This window comes from Tinamus guttatus, unplaced genomic scaffold (genome assembly GCF_059628265.1).
Source record: "Tinamus guttatus ecotype Peru unplaced genomic scaffold, ASM5962826v1 Tinamus_guttatus_pri_ptg000104l, whole genome shotgun sequence".
Classification (NCBI taxonomy): domain Eukaryota; kingdom Metazoa; phylum Chordata; class Aves; order Tinamiformes; family Tinamidae; genus Tinamus; species Tinamus guttatus.
The window spans coordinates 2,257,238-2,274,712 of NW_028288638.1; the positions used below are offsets into that span (position 1 = coordinate 2,257,238).

At 43.7% G+C, this 17,475-nt stretch overlaps 1 protein-coding gene across 1 annotated transcript in view; it reads left to right on the plus strand.

Moving 5' to 3' along the window:
• Positions 1-15,179: 15,179 nt before the first annotated feature.
• COA1 (cytochrome c oxidase assembly factor 1) overlaps positions 15,180-17,475 on the plus strand; it is a 37,465-nt gene continuing 35,169 nt past the window's right edge. Inside the window, exon 1 of the mRNA XM_010223775.2 lies at positions 15,180-15,193. The gene's annotated coding sequence lies outside the window, so the exon portion shown is untranslated. The remainder of the gene's footprint in view (positions 15,194-17,475) is intronic.

The following is a 17,475-nucleotide window of genomic DNA, read 5'->3' on the forward strand; positions in this document are numbered from 1 at the left end:
CCTGTAGGAGCCCCCGAGCAAGGAGCACTGCAGAGCGGGGCAAGGTCCTCGTGAGCCTCCGCCCTGCTCCAGCAGCAGGGCTGGTCTCAGGCAAGAGGAACCCAGCTGTACCGCCGAGGTGGCTGCACCAGCGTCCTATGCGCCCGCGGGGCTGCGCCTGCAGGCTCTCAGGGGAGCCGGGAGGCCAGCGCCACCCGGGTTACACGGGCTCCCTTACTCAAGATCACATCTGCCTTGACCCACAACGCCACCCTCAGGCCCTGGCTTTTCCTTAGATAGACCCCCTTCCACTAGCCTCCTCGTGCATGTTCACGTCTTATTCACATGTGTCAGGTTCGTTCAGGGCCGGGAAGATAAAATACTGCAAGGCTGGGGCTGTTTTCCCCGTGGTTTGTAGTTCCAGCTGTGAACAGTGTGGATCTAACACGCCATGCTATGCTGTGCCAATTTTGGGCACTTGGCAGCCTACTAGAGCATCCCAAACTGCATCCTGTATTGGGTTACAGTATAGGTAAATCAAATCAAATTCTGCCCTGGTTCATTTCAAATGTAACAGAAATAACTGCTCAAATTGGTTTTTTTGATTTTTTTTTTTTTGAGACAAGTGTATTCAGCTCGGTGTGTTTCTGGCAAACCTTGGTGCTTGGTAAGTGTAAGTAGTAATGGTATAAATAGTAATGTCTTCCTCCCATAAGACTCAGAAAAATCAACCCAACTCTGGATTCCTTAAACTCTGTATTCTGAAATTCTGCAGGATAGGATCATAAGGACATAGGATACACCCTTCCTTTCATCTTTTCCCATTCATTTATTCTGATTAGTAAATCCCCTGGCTCTTCTGCAGCCACGTTTTCTGAGACAGAGCTGTACCCTGGGTAAAACTCCCATGGACTCGAACGGCTTGCTTAAATCAGCACAGCTTTTATACCGACACTAATGCCCTGATGTTTTAAGTGTGTTGCAAGAGGTTTCCAAATTCTCTCCTCCCTCTCTTACTGAATAGCGAGGCAGCTGAAGGGCTGATCCTCAGAGCAGCAGCTCTAATTAACGTGGTTGCACAAGGGCAGAAATGAGGAGCTCCAGAGGATGACGAAGGAATTACAGACTGGCTGAACCAGTAAAAATCTGCAAGTGCAGTAAAGAATGAAGGCCTGTAGCATATATGCATGCTGTTACATAAAGGCGGGCTTGCAGACCAGGAGATAGAGCGTTTAAAGATACACGAGTTCAACATATGGGATTGCTAATGCCTAGCAGATGCCCATATGTTCAGCATAAAGGAATGAATCAATTAGCACGTGATAGGAAGCCATAATATGAAATAATGCATACGGGATTGATCGGAAGCAGCTGTAGCTCCAAGCTTTTGGATTTAGCAACAGTGCCAACACTGGTACAGCCACGTGCTGAAGAGGATCCTGGACCTGCCTGATCTCATCATTAACTTAGAAAAAATACACGACTTTCTACATTTCCAGATGCATCAGCACCCAAAGAAAGGGTGGGAGCAACATGCAGCTGAACAGGAGAGCAGAACTGCCTCTCTCCAGCACAAACACACAGTAGATTTAGCTTAGGTTAAACTGATTGGGTAACTACACGTTTTGGTACTACTACGTTCTGCCTGATCCCCAATATACAGCTCTCAGTGTGCATGTAGTACTGCTGATATATAGATGCCTTTAAGAGTCTGCCCCTCTTTCCATATAGAAATAACATAGAGAGCAACTATAAATAGTGAGTAGCCTTCAAAACCAATAAAACTTGCCCCAGAATTGGATGGGTTCTGTAGAGCTTTCAGCACTGCTAGTAACAAGGATAAGGCTTGAAGGGATAAACAGAGTTGGGAACTGCAGACAAACTTTTGGCACACAATCCTTCTTCGGGTCTGAAATGTATTTCACTTGGAAATCTGTTTTATATAAGTTGAAAACCAACCATCTTTCAGAGAGACTAGCTATATGTGTAAGAGTTAGACCACCTCTGAAGGTAAAGAAAGGATGTTAGTAGAGAGGGAGGAGGATGGAAAGAGGTTACAAAAACAACATATAATTTTGTATACAAAATCAGCCTCTCAATGGGGCTTAACTGCATGAGCATAGGAAGAGCTCCTGTTAGGATTAGCTGCCTCTAGTTCCTTCTAGTTGTGCTGTATTTCTCCTTGTCTATTCTTTGTCATCTTTTCACATCTTTTTGTCTGGCTCATGTCGTGGACATGTCATTTTATGCCCTGTTTCTCCCTACTCTCACCTTCTCCAGTCTCCACAGGCCTTTTAAACCCTAACAAGTATCAGATGTAGGCTATAACCTAGCAATCTCCCACTTTTCCATTTCATTAGTAACAAAAAAGCAATGCAAACTAACATGATCACTCCAAAGATGGCAACTGCTGGAAGCTTTTCAAGGGAGAAAACAGTTGTGTTTGAGAGAACTCAATAAAGCTTATTGTGTTCATTGTGTTTTAGTATTGAACTAAAACACAATAGCACAAACAGTGGTAGCAATCACAAGCCAAAAGCGTAAATGAGCTAGTTGAATAATAAAACAAATTGGCCTCACAAAAAGTACTGAGAAGTGTTTGATTATTGAGAGGTTATTTAACTTCTCTCAGACAGGAAGTTCATACAATAAATATAATGTATAAGGTAGTAAGAAATAGTGGCAGAGCACACTGAAACTGCAACAGCCATCCTATAATTTCAGAAGAATCACCGTGAGCGGGTACTTAGGATCCTGTAATCTAGTGATGTTCACATACACAGTACCAAGTGCCAAAGCCTAAATGCTGATCTCAGTTACAGCCCTAGAAAGCCTCCTAAATAAACTCCCAACAGCAACACGAGGTTATGTGGTTCAGTGATGGGGGACAAACCCATCAGGTGAAAAGATAAGCAGAAGGGAGCAGTAATTAAATTAAACATGCCTATCTGCTTATGGAATCAAATCCTCAGATAGGATCTAAAGGTCAAACCCAAATCTTTCCCCACCAGTGAAGAGATACTTGCAGAGGCTATTTTATTTCACTAATTTAATAATATGGGTGGCTTTAATGAAAAAATAGTAAAGTAGCACAATAGAGGAGAAGGTGGGAAGTCTGTGTCCTGAATTATGGTTTCTGCATGTGCAGATATGTGGAAACCCACACTTTGCCCTGAAAGCTGGCCTAAAAATTGCACCTGTCTCCACGCAGCCTTGCAGGGCTCTCTCTGCCGTTAACTCTCTTTGCCAGAAAATATCATATACCCTGCTGCCCGCAGGGGGCACAAGGCACTCGAGAAAAAGCAAATAAACCTGAACATAACAGCGCCCGAACCAGATACTCGCAAGCAGCGCAATCGCCGCACAACATCGCCGCTTTCGACGTGGAAGGACGCGGCGCCGCCAGCGCCCCCTGGCGGCCCCGCGAGGCCCCGCAATGGCAGCCCCCCCGGCGCACGCGTGAGCCCTTCGGCCGAGCGCCCCGCCGTGAGTGTGCCTGTGCGTGGGGGGAGGCAGCGGCCGCCGGGGCGCGAGGAGGGCGGTTACGGCCGTTAGGGCGGTTACGCGGCCGTTAGGGCGGGATCCTTCCCTCCCCTCCCTAGCCTACCCCCCCTTTTCCGCGCGCGCGGGACCGCACAAAATGGCGGCCGCGGGGGAGAGCTGTGGGGGGTGATAGGACACCTGTAAAAGAAGTATTGAAGAAAAGGAGCTGCGGGCGTGTTTAAAATAATAATAATAATAATTAAAAAACCCACCCAAATTAAAAAAGCAATAGCGGTGCAGATGTTAGTGAGATAGCCTGGGTGCGGAGCAGCTGCGCAACCAGGTGCCCCTGGTCCCCGCAATGCAAACAGGCATATATCTGGAGTAAGAGGAGGGAATGCAGTAATTACATATGCATCACCAAAAGCACAATATATATGGTAATTTTGTATTTAAATACAGCCTTTTTTTTTTTAAGAAATGGGACATAAGGCAGATTCACCTAGTAGGCTGTAAACACAACCTGATAAGCCGAAAATGCTTGAGCAATTTAAAACAAGCCCAGGGCTGAACTTCACCACTTAATATATATATTTATACACACACATATATACATATATATATATGCTGCCCAGGGACTGTGTCCTTCAGCCAAGAGGGGGAAGACCCTACCTAGCCCACAGAAGGATGAAAACCACACCAGTTCCCATGCTGGAGTAAACTGCTGGCAGAAGCACAGCTGGCCGGATTTGAAGAAACAGGGTTGATTTAAAGCCAGAGTCTCTCTCGCACACCTACTGAGAAACCGAAGGTTGGATTTGCCTTGTCACTTAAGTATGGTTTGAGAAGTGATTGACACTCCTAAAGCATGTATTTTTAATTGTCATTCTGATGCTATAAGGAGAAGAAAAAAAGCTATTTCTCTCCTCCTGAAAAAAAATCTCCAGTTTAAGATCAACCTTGTCACTAAAACAGACTAGTTTTCCCCTTCCCCTTTTTACTGTAGATTTTATGATTTTTAAGGACTTTATATTGATGCATCTCCATACTCTTAGGTACTGCATTCGTTTCTTCTTACTGAGCTACATGGGAAACCTGATCTGACTTGAAACTATCCCACCAAACTCTTGCTTTTAACTCATGCCAGTTTACTTTTGGCTCGTTTACATGAACTCTTAATGTGCCACAAGCAAGTGTGAGCAAGGGGGATAAGAGTAGGTTGGGTTGCCAGTTTTTGATGAGTATTGAGACGTAAACATGACTCTCAGGCCTGCTTCAGAGGTTGGAGTAGTACCAGACTGTCACAGCAAGATGGCCCTATTCCACTGCCCTATTCCAATGCCACATGGTATCAGATTAAGAATCCACTGTTGTATTTTTAAAAGTTGATTGTTCGTTGTATTGCAGCTTGCAAACATGACCTATCTGCAGCTACCTTCCACCATGGGGGAGGAAAAAGAGGTAATAGCACCTCCTCGACAGAAATTTGGGCATTAATGCCGCGTTAAGCTGCCTCTCAGCCTTTGTGTTTGATTCTATACTTTGACTCACAAATTTGAGCAGTAAACTGAAGCTTCATTTCACACCACAGCCTAAATAAAAGATTTTTGCACTTCAATGTGGGTTTGTGCAGAAAAGACAGACACGTGCATGTTGATAACAGCATACTGTATTTTTGACAGCCTTCCTAGTTAAGACTTGAAAGGAATTGCGAGTCCTCAGGATAACTTTTCTTTGCACTTTTCATGTTGTGCATAGACTTCAGTGTGGCTGATTTGGGATATTTTGGCCTCTTAAAAATTGTTGCTTTGCTAGTTTAAAATAACATAATTTGTTAATTTACTTCTCCTAAGGAAGAAAGGATTCTCCTCAAGAAGGAGGTGAAAAGGTTAAACTTAACTAAAGTGTCATTTTTTTGTTAGATGAGCTTGAATTTGGACTCTTGTAAATCGAATGAAAAAACATGGAGAATGGAGATAAGGAGCTTTAGTGATTAGAATTTAAATAAAACCCAAGCCCTCCATTACTATCTTACAGCTTTTTCTAAGTAGCACTTTGCAGCTACAGTTCTGTAATTAATGAAGTGTGCATGGATTACTGCTGCACATACTTCTCTTCAAAGCTGGATATTCCCTAGAAGTGAGCATCTCTGCATGTCTGTTGAAGTGTACTTTTTTGGACCATTTTTCTCATACAAGTTTCTGGTTTTCATCTCAATGCTAGAGTAGTAAAAAATAAAATACATCCTTAGCCCTGTATTAAGACAAAGGAAGAGGAAGAATAATGCTGGGGCTTTCACTGGACTTAACATACTACAACTAAGTGGTGTTGCTCACCCAAAGGGGAAGTCTGCCGGACTGGCCTTGGAGCAGCTCTGAGGATGATGTGATGGGAAACCTAGTTGTGGTTGTTCTGAGAATTATGATTGATCTTGAGATGCAGGTTTGGGGGCTACATCAGCTCTAGCGTAGTTCTGTGCAGAGACACTTTACCGCTTCTCTGAGTCTTGACTGAAGTGCCACAAAAGCAGAAGTCAGCAACGGATGTGCATGAACACTTGATGTCCAGATGCTTCCATATTCAGTGGATAAGAAGTTTGGGTGGATTTTTCTTTTTGTCCATAGCTCTGTTAGTGACTAGGCTGAGAACTTAAGAGTGCGATTTTGTATAGCTGAGAAGGTTGTAAAGAAAGGCTGTATTGTTTCTTAGTTTCTCTAAGTAAGCGGCAGTTACAAGACTGTCAAACTAGTGTGGGAGGTAACCTCTTGAAGATGCAGACTTACTCTTTCTGTTCAGTATATCATAAGGAATAGAAACAATTTGAGAGCATTCTTCAGAAAAGCCATCTGATATGCCAGAATTTGGAACTTTACTAACTGGTTGTGCTGTGTAAATTCCGTGTTAGGTCTTTGGGTTTCCCCATCGTGAACCGCTTGAAAAGCATCACTGGCTACTTAGCGCTGACATTTGCTTTTAGAAGCGCTTCAGGCATGCATGCTGGTATTAAGAGTGTCTTTGGTTATGTGATAAAATACTTTAATGTGGTGGAGTGGGGGTTAGTCTTTTGTTTAAGAACTGCACAGCAGTAGCTTGTTGTATTTAAATCCCCCTCCTGCAGGGCAGGGTAATTTGTTCCTCTTGCTATTACATATTTACATTAAATGGTTGTACAGCTACCACAAGCAAACATTATATACACAGTCCCTGTTTCTGGAGCTGTCTCTTATAAAATGGTTTCAGATTATACTGCATAAGCTCAGTACATAGCAGATTGGGGGCAGGGGAAGGGAGGGAATGAAAATCAAGTTGTTCCTGCTGTTAACTTAAGCACTAAAATAAAGACAGTAAGTACAGTCATCTTTTGCCTAGGAGTGTGTTCTGCCGTCATGTTATTAGACCCCTCATAGATCCAACTGGGAGACATGTGAACAGGAAATGTTTTCCTTTTTCATATCTATAGCTGTATCTGCTTTGAAGAAAGGCTTCTTAAGCGTCTCCCATTATTAACTAACAAAGAGATAGGGATCTTCCACATCCCTCTGTGCCGCACTCCAGATGCAGATTAACTTCGTTAATGCCAGCAGTAATTTCCCTGTCTGTCTGACAAGTGTTGGTCTATATTCTAGCACTATTGTAGATGCTCACTTTGATGATGTTGAATGAGTTAGAGCCAAGAATGTGCTTTTGAAACGGATCATCTCTATGGATGGCGCTTTGGCATGAGGTTCCTGCAGCAGGACCTCATGCCAGGACTCCTGCACTTCAGGAGCAGGCCAAATGCCCACCAGCTTCAAGTGGGTGCTGTAAGACTAGGCAAGAGCTAGTCCTGAGTCACTGCACCCTCCCAAAACCCACATTGTGGGACCAGAGCCTTCAGCATCACATGTTTTGGTTTACAGATCTGCACTATTTGCTGCTGTAGGTAAAACAGTTATAACTATGAAAGAGATCAGTCTGACTTTCCAACACCTAGGCATGGATCTACTAGGGCTCTGTCAGAACAGAGTCCCATAGGGAATGGGAACACCCTCAAGGAATTTCAATCCAGTGAAAGTCTAACAGAGTCCCAAAGAGGACTTCATGGATTTTCCAGCTTTTCATGTTTTCCAGGCTTTTAGTGGTCCACAAGAATTTCTAGCATTTCTCATATAATGTTGTAGAAAACCACAACTGAGGGAGTAAACAAGGGTTAGTTGCTTATACAGAGCTCTAGACTGCTTGAGAAGAGGGACATATTTGGACAATATTAATTTTAACGTAACATGCAAAATGATTCATCTGTTGATGGGGTAATGTGTGCAGGGTTTTTAACACTTGGGAGACAACACTAAGGAATGCAGAGACGTCTGTATATACAATTTGTATATTGAGTACAAATGCTTTGTAAGAGCTACCTGTCCTCGTTGTAGGTGCCCAGGCCTGGGCACATAACAGGGAGCCAGATTAGCAGTAAAGTAGGGACTGATGCCTTGCTTGTGGCATAAGAGTGAAGTATGAGGACAGTGCTAGCAATAAAATAAGCACACAACTATTTTTTGTTGTTGTTGTTCAAGATTAAGATTAAAAAGAGAACTGCAGGAGTTGACTCTGGAAAGCATGCTAGATAAGACCGATAAGGACTGAGGAAGCATGTTTAGAGGCAATTCAGTTGATCTCCACAGAGGTGTTTTTGGAGATTTCAGCTGGGCTCAGTCATTTGGCCTGCCAGAAGAAAAAAGCATGAACCAGTGGGTGAAAACTAGACCTGGAAACAGGTGAAATTCAAAAATAAGTTACATGTTTTCATGTTGAGGAGAACAAGTCATGGAACAGCTTACTTAGCAGTGCAGTGGTTTTGTTTGAAACCTTAAAATTAGGAATGGGCATTGTCTTAAAAATCCTTTGGGTCTTGACAGCTGAACACAGACATCGCTAAGGAAAGTTCTTTGACTTACATACATAATGATCTCATTTTCTGTTGGCCTCTCCCCAAAATTAGATTGCTCCAAAACTTACAGTAAGCATCTCTTCAGAGGCCTTCCCTGAAAGTAGTCTTGCCAAGCAGTCAACAAAGTCATTTTTCCTTTATACTGTCCGTCCATCATTAGCCCCAGCCATAATAAAAGGGAGACTGCAAAGAAACCTTTGCTTAATGGGGCTACTGATCCAGCAAGTATAGAAGTTATTAATGAGCATTCAGGGGAAAAAGACACAGGATCTCTGCTTAAATAGTGACATGACACTCTTTGCCCATGACTTACGATATCAGGCATTTAATCTGCAGTCAAAAAAATTAGGATTAAATTTTTGCTGTGTCCCTTTTCTGTTGTTATTTTTTTTCCTTTGGATTCTGAGAGCTTCAACATGATTTAGGTCATACGCCAAGCCATTTTGGCTACTAAGTTTAAGTGGATGATGTTTATTCCACTAGAACTAGAAATCAACTGTCAACACTTACAGCTACCGTATGAGTTCCTGGAAGAAGCCTGAGAAATTCTTGGAGAAAACAGAGAGCTGCATACAACTTAGGAGGACTGTGGCTGTCTAAGGGTAATCCTGGCATCCAAGAGCATTACCACTCTGGCTTCTACCTGGGATGTGTATTAGTGTCCATAAATCAACAAGCATTAAGAGAGAAAACCAAAAGCCAGCCTGCTCCAGAGCCTGCAGTCCATTTACAAAGGCTATTAGGAACTTTTCAGCTCTATTATATATGTGAATAACCTTAGGGTTTTTTTTTTTAATCGCTACACTCGATCTAGGCAACAGTGCAGATACACTACCACCTTAACAGAAGTGTTGGTGTGTTGCAGTACAGCGTTTCTAAACACTGCATAGCTAGGAAGTCTGCCTTAAGGGATCATATACGATAAATAGTACCTCTAAAATTCCCTGCGCAGTACAGGGTAAGCTGAGAGGTGCCCAACAGAAACTGGCACAGATCACTTGGGAAGAAACAAATAATAGTTTACCAAGCATCCCATTTACACCAAATAACAGGCTTCAGTCCTATGGAGAGGAGAGAAGAAGAACAAAAATCAAATACTAGTATCCTAACACATTTTTAAACAGTCTGCTACCTAACATATCTGTAGACTCCAGCTGTAGAATGACCCTTCCCAGCCCTGGAAGCTCTCAGATGCCCAGTTTTGGTTCTTGCCTCCCCTCATCTGCTGCTTTTATCACCTTTCTCCTTGGAGCCTCCCAGGTGAAGGCTTCCCTTTGGAAAGTGTGCTCTTTCTCAGGAGTATTGTGGCATGCTGCCCCCAGTCTTTCCCCTGCTGGGTAGAGAGACCATGAATCCTGAAATACAAATGTTCCAGTTTTTGCATGACTGAAAATGGATTGTCTGAATTTACATATATATTTCTTCTCCAGTTGGAAGTTAATTATAAGTTCCACAGGCTTCTGAGTAAATGATTGGAAATCTAGGGATGTATAAGGGTTACAATTCCTGTTAAACACAGGATTTTTTTCCCTCTTTCATTACAAAATCTACAATGATTTCTTCTTGCATTTAATTAAAGTTTTGCTATGACCTTAGGTAGGAGGTTGTTCAGATCCCAAATTCATTAAAACAATGGAAAGATTTACTCCAAATGTGGGATGTGGTAGAAGGATGGCTAGAAACTGAGCGCTCCTTTTTGTATGACAAACATGCCCTGACTTGTTAAGGTCGTTCCTAAACCTAAACTGTGAGCAAGGAACCATGCACAGTTACGAACCTGTGTATGGGATGCTGGAGACATCTCTTGGAAATCATGAGCAAGGCTAATGGTAATCTTGACCTCAGTGGAGTTGGTGAAGTATTTTCTATGTCCTTGAATGAGGCCAGGATTTTACGATAGGCTCTTACTCGGCAGGAGTTAATATAGGCTGCACAGTAAATGCCACTGAAAATTTTTAGCCAACCCTTCAACCCCCCATTTTCCCTTTTCCTTTATGATAATTAAGTTTTAAAACGCTTTCCTCAACCTTCATCATCTCCTTTCCCCTTTTTATATGAGAAACTGAATAATTATTGCTCCAGCATTCTGCTTGGGCAACACCGTTGGCACTGCTTTTACACTGTATTAATCATAATGTACAGTAATACGATGCCTTCCATCAGAATTTCAAAGCATTTAACAAATATTAATTAAGTATTGCGTCTCTGTGAGGTATGTGAGTAATTGATTTTATAAGCTAACACCATATAAAGGAGAGAGAAGGGTGGATTCTCACATGAGTCCATAGCTTTATGTTAGTTTACAGTTACTTTCTTCACAGGTGTCTAGACTCAAAAGTAAGTTCCTAACGCGGCTTTGGTAGTGGCCGCAGCAGCAGGAACAGTTTGTGAAGTTTCACTGCAAGATGGCTCTCACCTTCCTGTTGAGTAAAAGCACGTCCTTTCACTTGTGTTATAAAATGAAGTTATGGTCAGCAGAGGGTAGGCAGAGAAGGTAAGAGGAGTGTCCGAAACCTCAGCTCCAGCCCTGCCTGCAGCTCTGTCCATGTTCCTGGACTTCTCTTGTGCCGTAGTTGCTTTTATACAGGTAGGGAAGGACTTCCAGGATGACGCGTGCTGCCTCGTCCCAGACACGTTTACTCTTTCTGCCTCAAATTCACATTTAGGCAGATTTTTGCAGACTTCCTAAATTTGTCTAGGATTTCTGTATGTCTGAGAGCTTTAGGGAGCAGATTCCTCTAAACTAGTTGCTGCGTGTCTGGAAGCTGGAGATGAGTGTGCCCAGTAATATATAGCAAGTACAAAACTCTCCGGAAATGGCAGGTTAACTCTGAACGTACTGTGCATCTGCTGTGATGCTGTGCTGTCAGTGGAGTGCTTTAAGGAAGGAATTACACTGCTGTTTGCCTTCAGATTATATATGCACATGGGTTCCTAGCCATGCTGCAGGCATGCACACACACTTCTGCCCAGGCAATCCTCCACAGACGTATGAGATTCCTACCTCTCCAGATTGCCCTCTGCCATCCGCCCCCCTCCTGAAACACCATGGACCAGGACCTGCTCTTGTTCCACTTCTCCTGTCTGCTTCCTCTTCCCATCCTGTGGCATGTCCTTGTGTCAGGACTGTGCTTCCCCGAAATGCACAGAGGCAATTTCGCCGTTCGTCACCAACAGAGGTGGCAGTTGCTGATGCTGCTCCTTGCTAGCTCGTTGTGCTCTTGGTCATCCTGCTTACCTTGCACCGGTTCTGGGATTCGTTAGATCCCTCCATTAGCCCTCCATTTAACCAAATAGTCTGGAAAAAAATAGCAGAAAGGCAGATTGTTTTCTACTGGAATAGCGAGATAAATCAGCTCTCAAAATGGTAAATGCTAAAGGTAAATAATCTGAGGAGCACCTGGATTGCTGCAAGTGGGGGAAGTTTGCAGAGAGAGAGGGACTTGTCCTCTCAATGGGGCAGCAGCGACTTGCTACCTGAGCTCGGCTGCCGCAGCAGTTTGACTCCTTTCTTTTGCAGAAGAGAGGCCCTGTTTTGCCTCTCTCTGCCGTGTCCTTTTCAGCTTTGTCATTCCTTTGAGGAGGTTCCCGGTTCTCTCCATACCTCCACAGAATAATTCTATATCTTTTTAGGGTTATTGGGGATTTTTTATATCGTGGTCTTATGGGCAGTTATGTAAGAAATATCTTTAATATACTTCTATGGCTTAAAACCAGTTGGGTTTTTCTTTTGTTTTTTTTCTTTGCTCAGCCGTTCCCGTAGTGGATGCCAAGAAACATTGCTACTGTGATGCTCAGAAACCGTCCTGCTTTTTAAACCTACCTATTCTGATAGTAAGATATCCACAAGAGAAGCTTCGAATCCTGTCCGTTCCTAACTTCGAAGTGTTACGGGTTTCTAAATTGGACTTAAGGCTGAATACAGCTCCATATCTTGTGGAATCTCTACTTCCAAATTACACAGAAATTTGAGAGTCTTCTTATGACTGCCTCAGAGAGCATCAAGCACGTGACATCTTCTCTCCAATCCTCTGCAAAACTGTATATATATAAAAAAAGACAACAGTTTTTTTTTTTCTAACTCCATAACAGATCTGAGCTAGAGCAGAAAATCAAAACATGATCAAATGCTGATTATTCCTGCAGTATCGTTTGAGAATTCACAGAATCACAGAAGGGTTGAGGTTGGAAGGGCCCTCTAGAGCTCATCTAGTCCAACCCCCCTGCTCCAGCAGGTACACCTACAGCACGTGGCACAGGGTGGCATCCAGGCGAGTTGTGAGGATGTCCAGAGAAGGAGACTCCACAGCCTCTCTGGGCAGCCTGTTCCAGGGCTCTGTCACCCTCAGAGCAAAGAAGATCCCAGCGGCTGAGAGCCTCCTGGTCTCTCACACAGTTTGCCGTGAGCTTGGGTAGGGTGGGAAGCGTCACTGCGCGCTGTCATCAGCATTGGAGGCCATCGCTTAGAGTCAGCATCCCCGGAGAAAATAATTTGTGGTAAAACGCTGTGCAGCTTTCAGCAGTCATGCTCGGTGGGTGCATGCTGAAGCAAGGTGTCGGTGGCTGGTTAAATATGCTCGGATTAGCAGTTTGGGATGTCCATCTGCTTTGGTGTCAGAAAGTGAAGGTCTAAGTGTATGTATTTTTATATATACTTCAAACTCTAGACATCCCCTTTCATATTCAGTACAGGAAAGAGAGGCCGTCCTTTCCTGAAGAAGGAAAGAAAACCCTTTGTGTTTGTTCTTACATTCATCCTTTAGGAGTCTCTCTAAAGACCTACATCTGAACTGGAGAGTGCAAAACATTTCCTTACCAGCTTTGCACTTAACAGAAAACAGATTTCCTCACCTCGAGCTCAGGCAAACCCTGGGTGTAAGAGGCTAATGGGGCAGGTTCCCGCTCAGGTTTGTCCCTGGTGGTGCTGGGGCAGTGGCAGCGCCTCAGTAGTGAGTACGAGTGAAAGTGCGTGAGCCGCTCGCCTCGGGCGCCGTGGTGTAACGCGCCTGTGCGCAGCTAATCCGCCTTGTGCCTTGCTGACCCTAACCTGCTTAGTCTTGCGTGAAGTGTATTCCCTGTCTTTTCGTGAGCCTGATCCAAAGCCTATGGAAGCCAGTGGAAAGAGGCTAGGTTTTTTTTTTTTTTTTCAGTACCTTTGGAGCAAACGCTGTGTGAGCAGCTGGGCTAGTATTGAGTCTTCTAGTTGAAAGACAAGGAAAATAAGCAGCACCAAACCACACCGGACTCATCACTTTATTTAAGATATAAATGAAAGTAATGTGAAACTTGTAAAAACCAGACTGGACAAAACACTCCGAAACATGCTTCAGAAAGTGGTCTAGTGCTAGTGGGGGAATAGGTTAGATATTTAATAATTTCTTTTCCATAGCTTTTAGTTTTCCACATATTCTCTAATGTAACAGTGCTTTTTTTTCCCCCATAGGCAAATAGCTGCCAGGCAGCAGCAATGGAATAAGAACATATGTAGCATTTGCTTTTATCTCACATTACAAAAGCAGTATGAATACCTTCCAAGTGTAAAATTACAGGTGTCAAATCATTCGGTACTTTAGGTGCTGTGCCAGAAAAGTAATCCAGTAAAAATGCCATGTCCTGTCAGAGGGCTGTGTTTGGTGCTGTTACTCCCTACTTGCTTGGCTCCAGCAGGGGAGGATTGTGGGTGACAAGTCTAAGAGCAGCAAGAAACCTGTCTGGAATTGCTCAGAGCATGGGCAGAGAGGCAGATGGACGGCGCATGGACCGGAGGGCCCGATGTTACAACCTGCCTGGTGTGCTCCACAGCTGGTTTGAGCTTCAAGATGCTGCTAAGCAAAAATTTTAATTGTTATCCACACCAGAAAAGCTGGGTCTGGAGAAAAGCTTTTTAGTAGAATATTTCCCTAAAGAGGGCAGCAGAACCACTGCCTTTAGTGCTTCCTTTGAGCCCCTACAGCTGCAAGGAAACCTAGACAGAGGCACGGCCTGGTTTGCTGAACTGGAGCGTGCTGCTTCTCACAGCGTGGACGCTAAGAGGCTTGTTAAAGGACACAGCAGCCAGCAAGTGAATCTTTAATCCTTGGAAAATCCTTTAAGTTTATATCAGTATAAAGCAGTTCATGTAAAAAAGGGAACTTTTACTCATTGTTTCATGTGTGTTTCCAGATCAGATGTATTTGCTTTTATGCTGGTGATCATCACAATGCGTTTTACTTGTCATTTTTGGAGTGAATTTTGGCTGCATTGATAGACACCCCTAAACCTAGCTCTCTTCCTCTACTTTCTTGAAAAACATGGCAGTCATATTCATTCTTCACTGTGGTATTTTAAATACTTGGTACCTAGAGTGTGGCAGGCTACCTTCTATATGAAAGAATTATCAGGCTAAATCCTGATGTTAGGAGCCTGCAGTGTGTTAAAACCTCAGAAACTATGGGGCCATGTAATGCCCTGCAGCTTGCTTGTCCTGACTGAGATATGAATAAGGGGTTAATAGTCACATTGGTTAATACCCAGGGAAAAAAAAAAAAAAGGCATCCTTTTAATTTGGTTGCTCTTTTTTATTTGTAAGGCACATGACCTCACCATATGCAAATTTCCCATGCTGAAATGAGTAAGCCCCCTTTAGCTTCCTTTTTCATGCGAGCTTCTTTTCTGTTCTTGTTTCTTTTCTTCCCTGCAGAAAGGCAGGGTACCGAAAGCCAGAACAAGCAAGGAAGGGTCAGTGAGTTCCCCATGCTGCAGCTGGGCCCGGGCCCGCTGTAGCAGGTGGAGGGCTGCGTATAGCGTGCCCGGGTGTGCTGCCAGGTGAGCTGTTTGTTCGATAGTTAGCTCCAGTTAACTAACATGTCTATTCATTCTCAAATAAGCACCCCGGCAGGGTTTGCTTCGAGGCAAATACTTGCTCTGCTACCGTCCTCCTCTCCTGGCTCAGCTGACTGCCATCCCCTGTGCAAGGGCCCAAGTTTTTTAGCCTCTGTAGTCAGGCGAGTTAATTGCTGCTCGTTTTGTGCGCTCTTCTGCATGACCGAGAGCTTTCATGTCTTTTCCACAGGGCAGAGGAGGAAGCGTCGCCTGCGTGAAGGGCCCATTTCTCAGGCAATATGTGATTAAGAGTTGCCAAGAAGTGGCTGGCTGGGATGTGCGGCAGGCAGTAGGGAGCAGGGGAAGAAACTCGGAGAAGCCTAAAGCCATTTGTGTAGCAATGAGCCGTCCTCATCTCCAGCTTCTGGTTTGGGCTGGACTCGCTGGGTGTGGTTGCGGTAGTAATAGAGGAGTATCTATTATTGCTCAGCTTTCATATCGCTCCAAGAAAACCAGATTTCTCTCCCAGGCCAAAAATGTAGCCCCCATCAAAGTGGATATTCAAATACAGTGATTTTAGAGGTTATGGCCTGCAATAGCAAGAACAGCAGCAGAGATCACGTACTTTCACCATCGCTAATCTCTTTTTTTTCCTTGATTTTTTCTTAAATTTATTTTCAGCTAAATAAACTATAGCAAAGAGCCTTTCACTGTGTGCTAAGATATTCTCAAGGACTCTTGTTTCCAAGGGTGACTTTAGTGGGGGCAGCAATGCAGTCTCCGAACAGAGTTCTTACGTGTCCCAGTTACAGATTTACTTCCCGCGCTGCTGACAGCTTGATTTGTGAAAGAAAAAAGGACAAAATACCAAAACAAAAACAAAACTCAACCCACAGCCGGCGCAAGAGAGAAAAAACACAGACTTGTTGTGCCACAGCGGAAGAATGTCAACCAGAAATAACATTTCAAAGGAAGAGAACTAGTCTTCATGTACATGATAAAAATCCTTTTACAAGAATAAGTCACATAGTTGTAACTATTTTTATACTTTATAAGTTTCCTGTTTTATACCTGTGGGATATGTCTGTGCAGCTAGCTGGAGGCCAATTTTAACCTTGTACTATTGAAATCTCTTGACCTGTGGCTTGGTACAGAGCTGGCCATTGTTTACATTTTTCCTGCTTTGAAATAAGGGATATCTGGGAAACCTCAAAAAAAAAAAAAATCACATAGCTGATTATAACTGGTTGTGTTTTACTTAGCTGCCTGCTTCTGCAGCAAAGTAACCAAACATTGCGAGGGGAAGGTTGCTTAATTGAGCAGATGTCAAAAACTCACCGTGATGCCCTTATGCCAAACCTGAGAGGGACTAGGGGGAACATTAAATGCACGTGTCACTCTGGAGCTGTTTCATTCTGGCTTGAGCCTAAGCAGCAGCTGTGGGGAGCGCAGGCAGGAGTGGGGTGCTCTGTTGGTGAACAAAAAGTTTTTATTTCTGAAGCAAAGTCTCATGGCAAAGCACTGCGGGACTCATGATTCATAAAGCTGGTTAAGTGCTAAAGGGAGCTGTGTCTTGATTTGCCTCTTATAAAAGCACGGGTTTGCTTATAAACGCACTCTTCAGAGTCACAGTCCAGCACATTCCTCAAAGAGGAGTTCACGGCTTCATCTGAGCCTGAACCCCCAACAGCTACTGCATCCAGCACTTCCATGGTAGATGGGGTAGCTGCCTCCCAGCCACTGAGTTAATGACCATTACATGGAGAAAAAAAATAGGATGGTCCAGAAAAGAGGGGTAAAGCAAATGGCTGATCACTGCCACTGATGAAACAAACTTTCTGTAAGTGTGCTCTCAAATTATTCTGAGTAAGTAGTCCTCCCTTTCCTTAAAATGGGGAACTTCTACTCTAAGTTTGGTTTTGTGAGGAAAATTGTATTCTCTGTTATGCCACGGAGCAGATCAAGCTTGTTTTTATCTTGCTGCTTGCATTTTGGGCAGGAGGAGCTGGGGCCTGCAAGAGAACAGGCTGGAGCCAAGGGCAGCACCCACAGCAATCAAGCAGGATGTGGCCACCAAAGTGGTTATGCTGTAAGATAAATGCTACAGAATAAAAGCCATACAAAAACATTTAAGTAGTTAGTGGTAAAAAAGTAAGTGGTACAGGTGAGCAGATGTGTTTTGGTAAGGATTAAGGGCAACGTGGAGGAACTGACTTGCCAGAAATACTGGGGAAACATTGGTACACAGTGCACAACTTTTCTAAAATCAAATACACAGTTTTGGG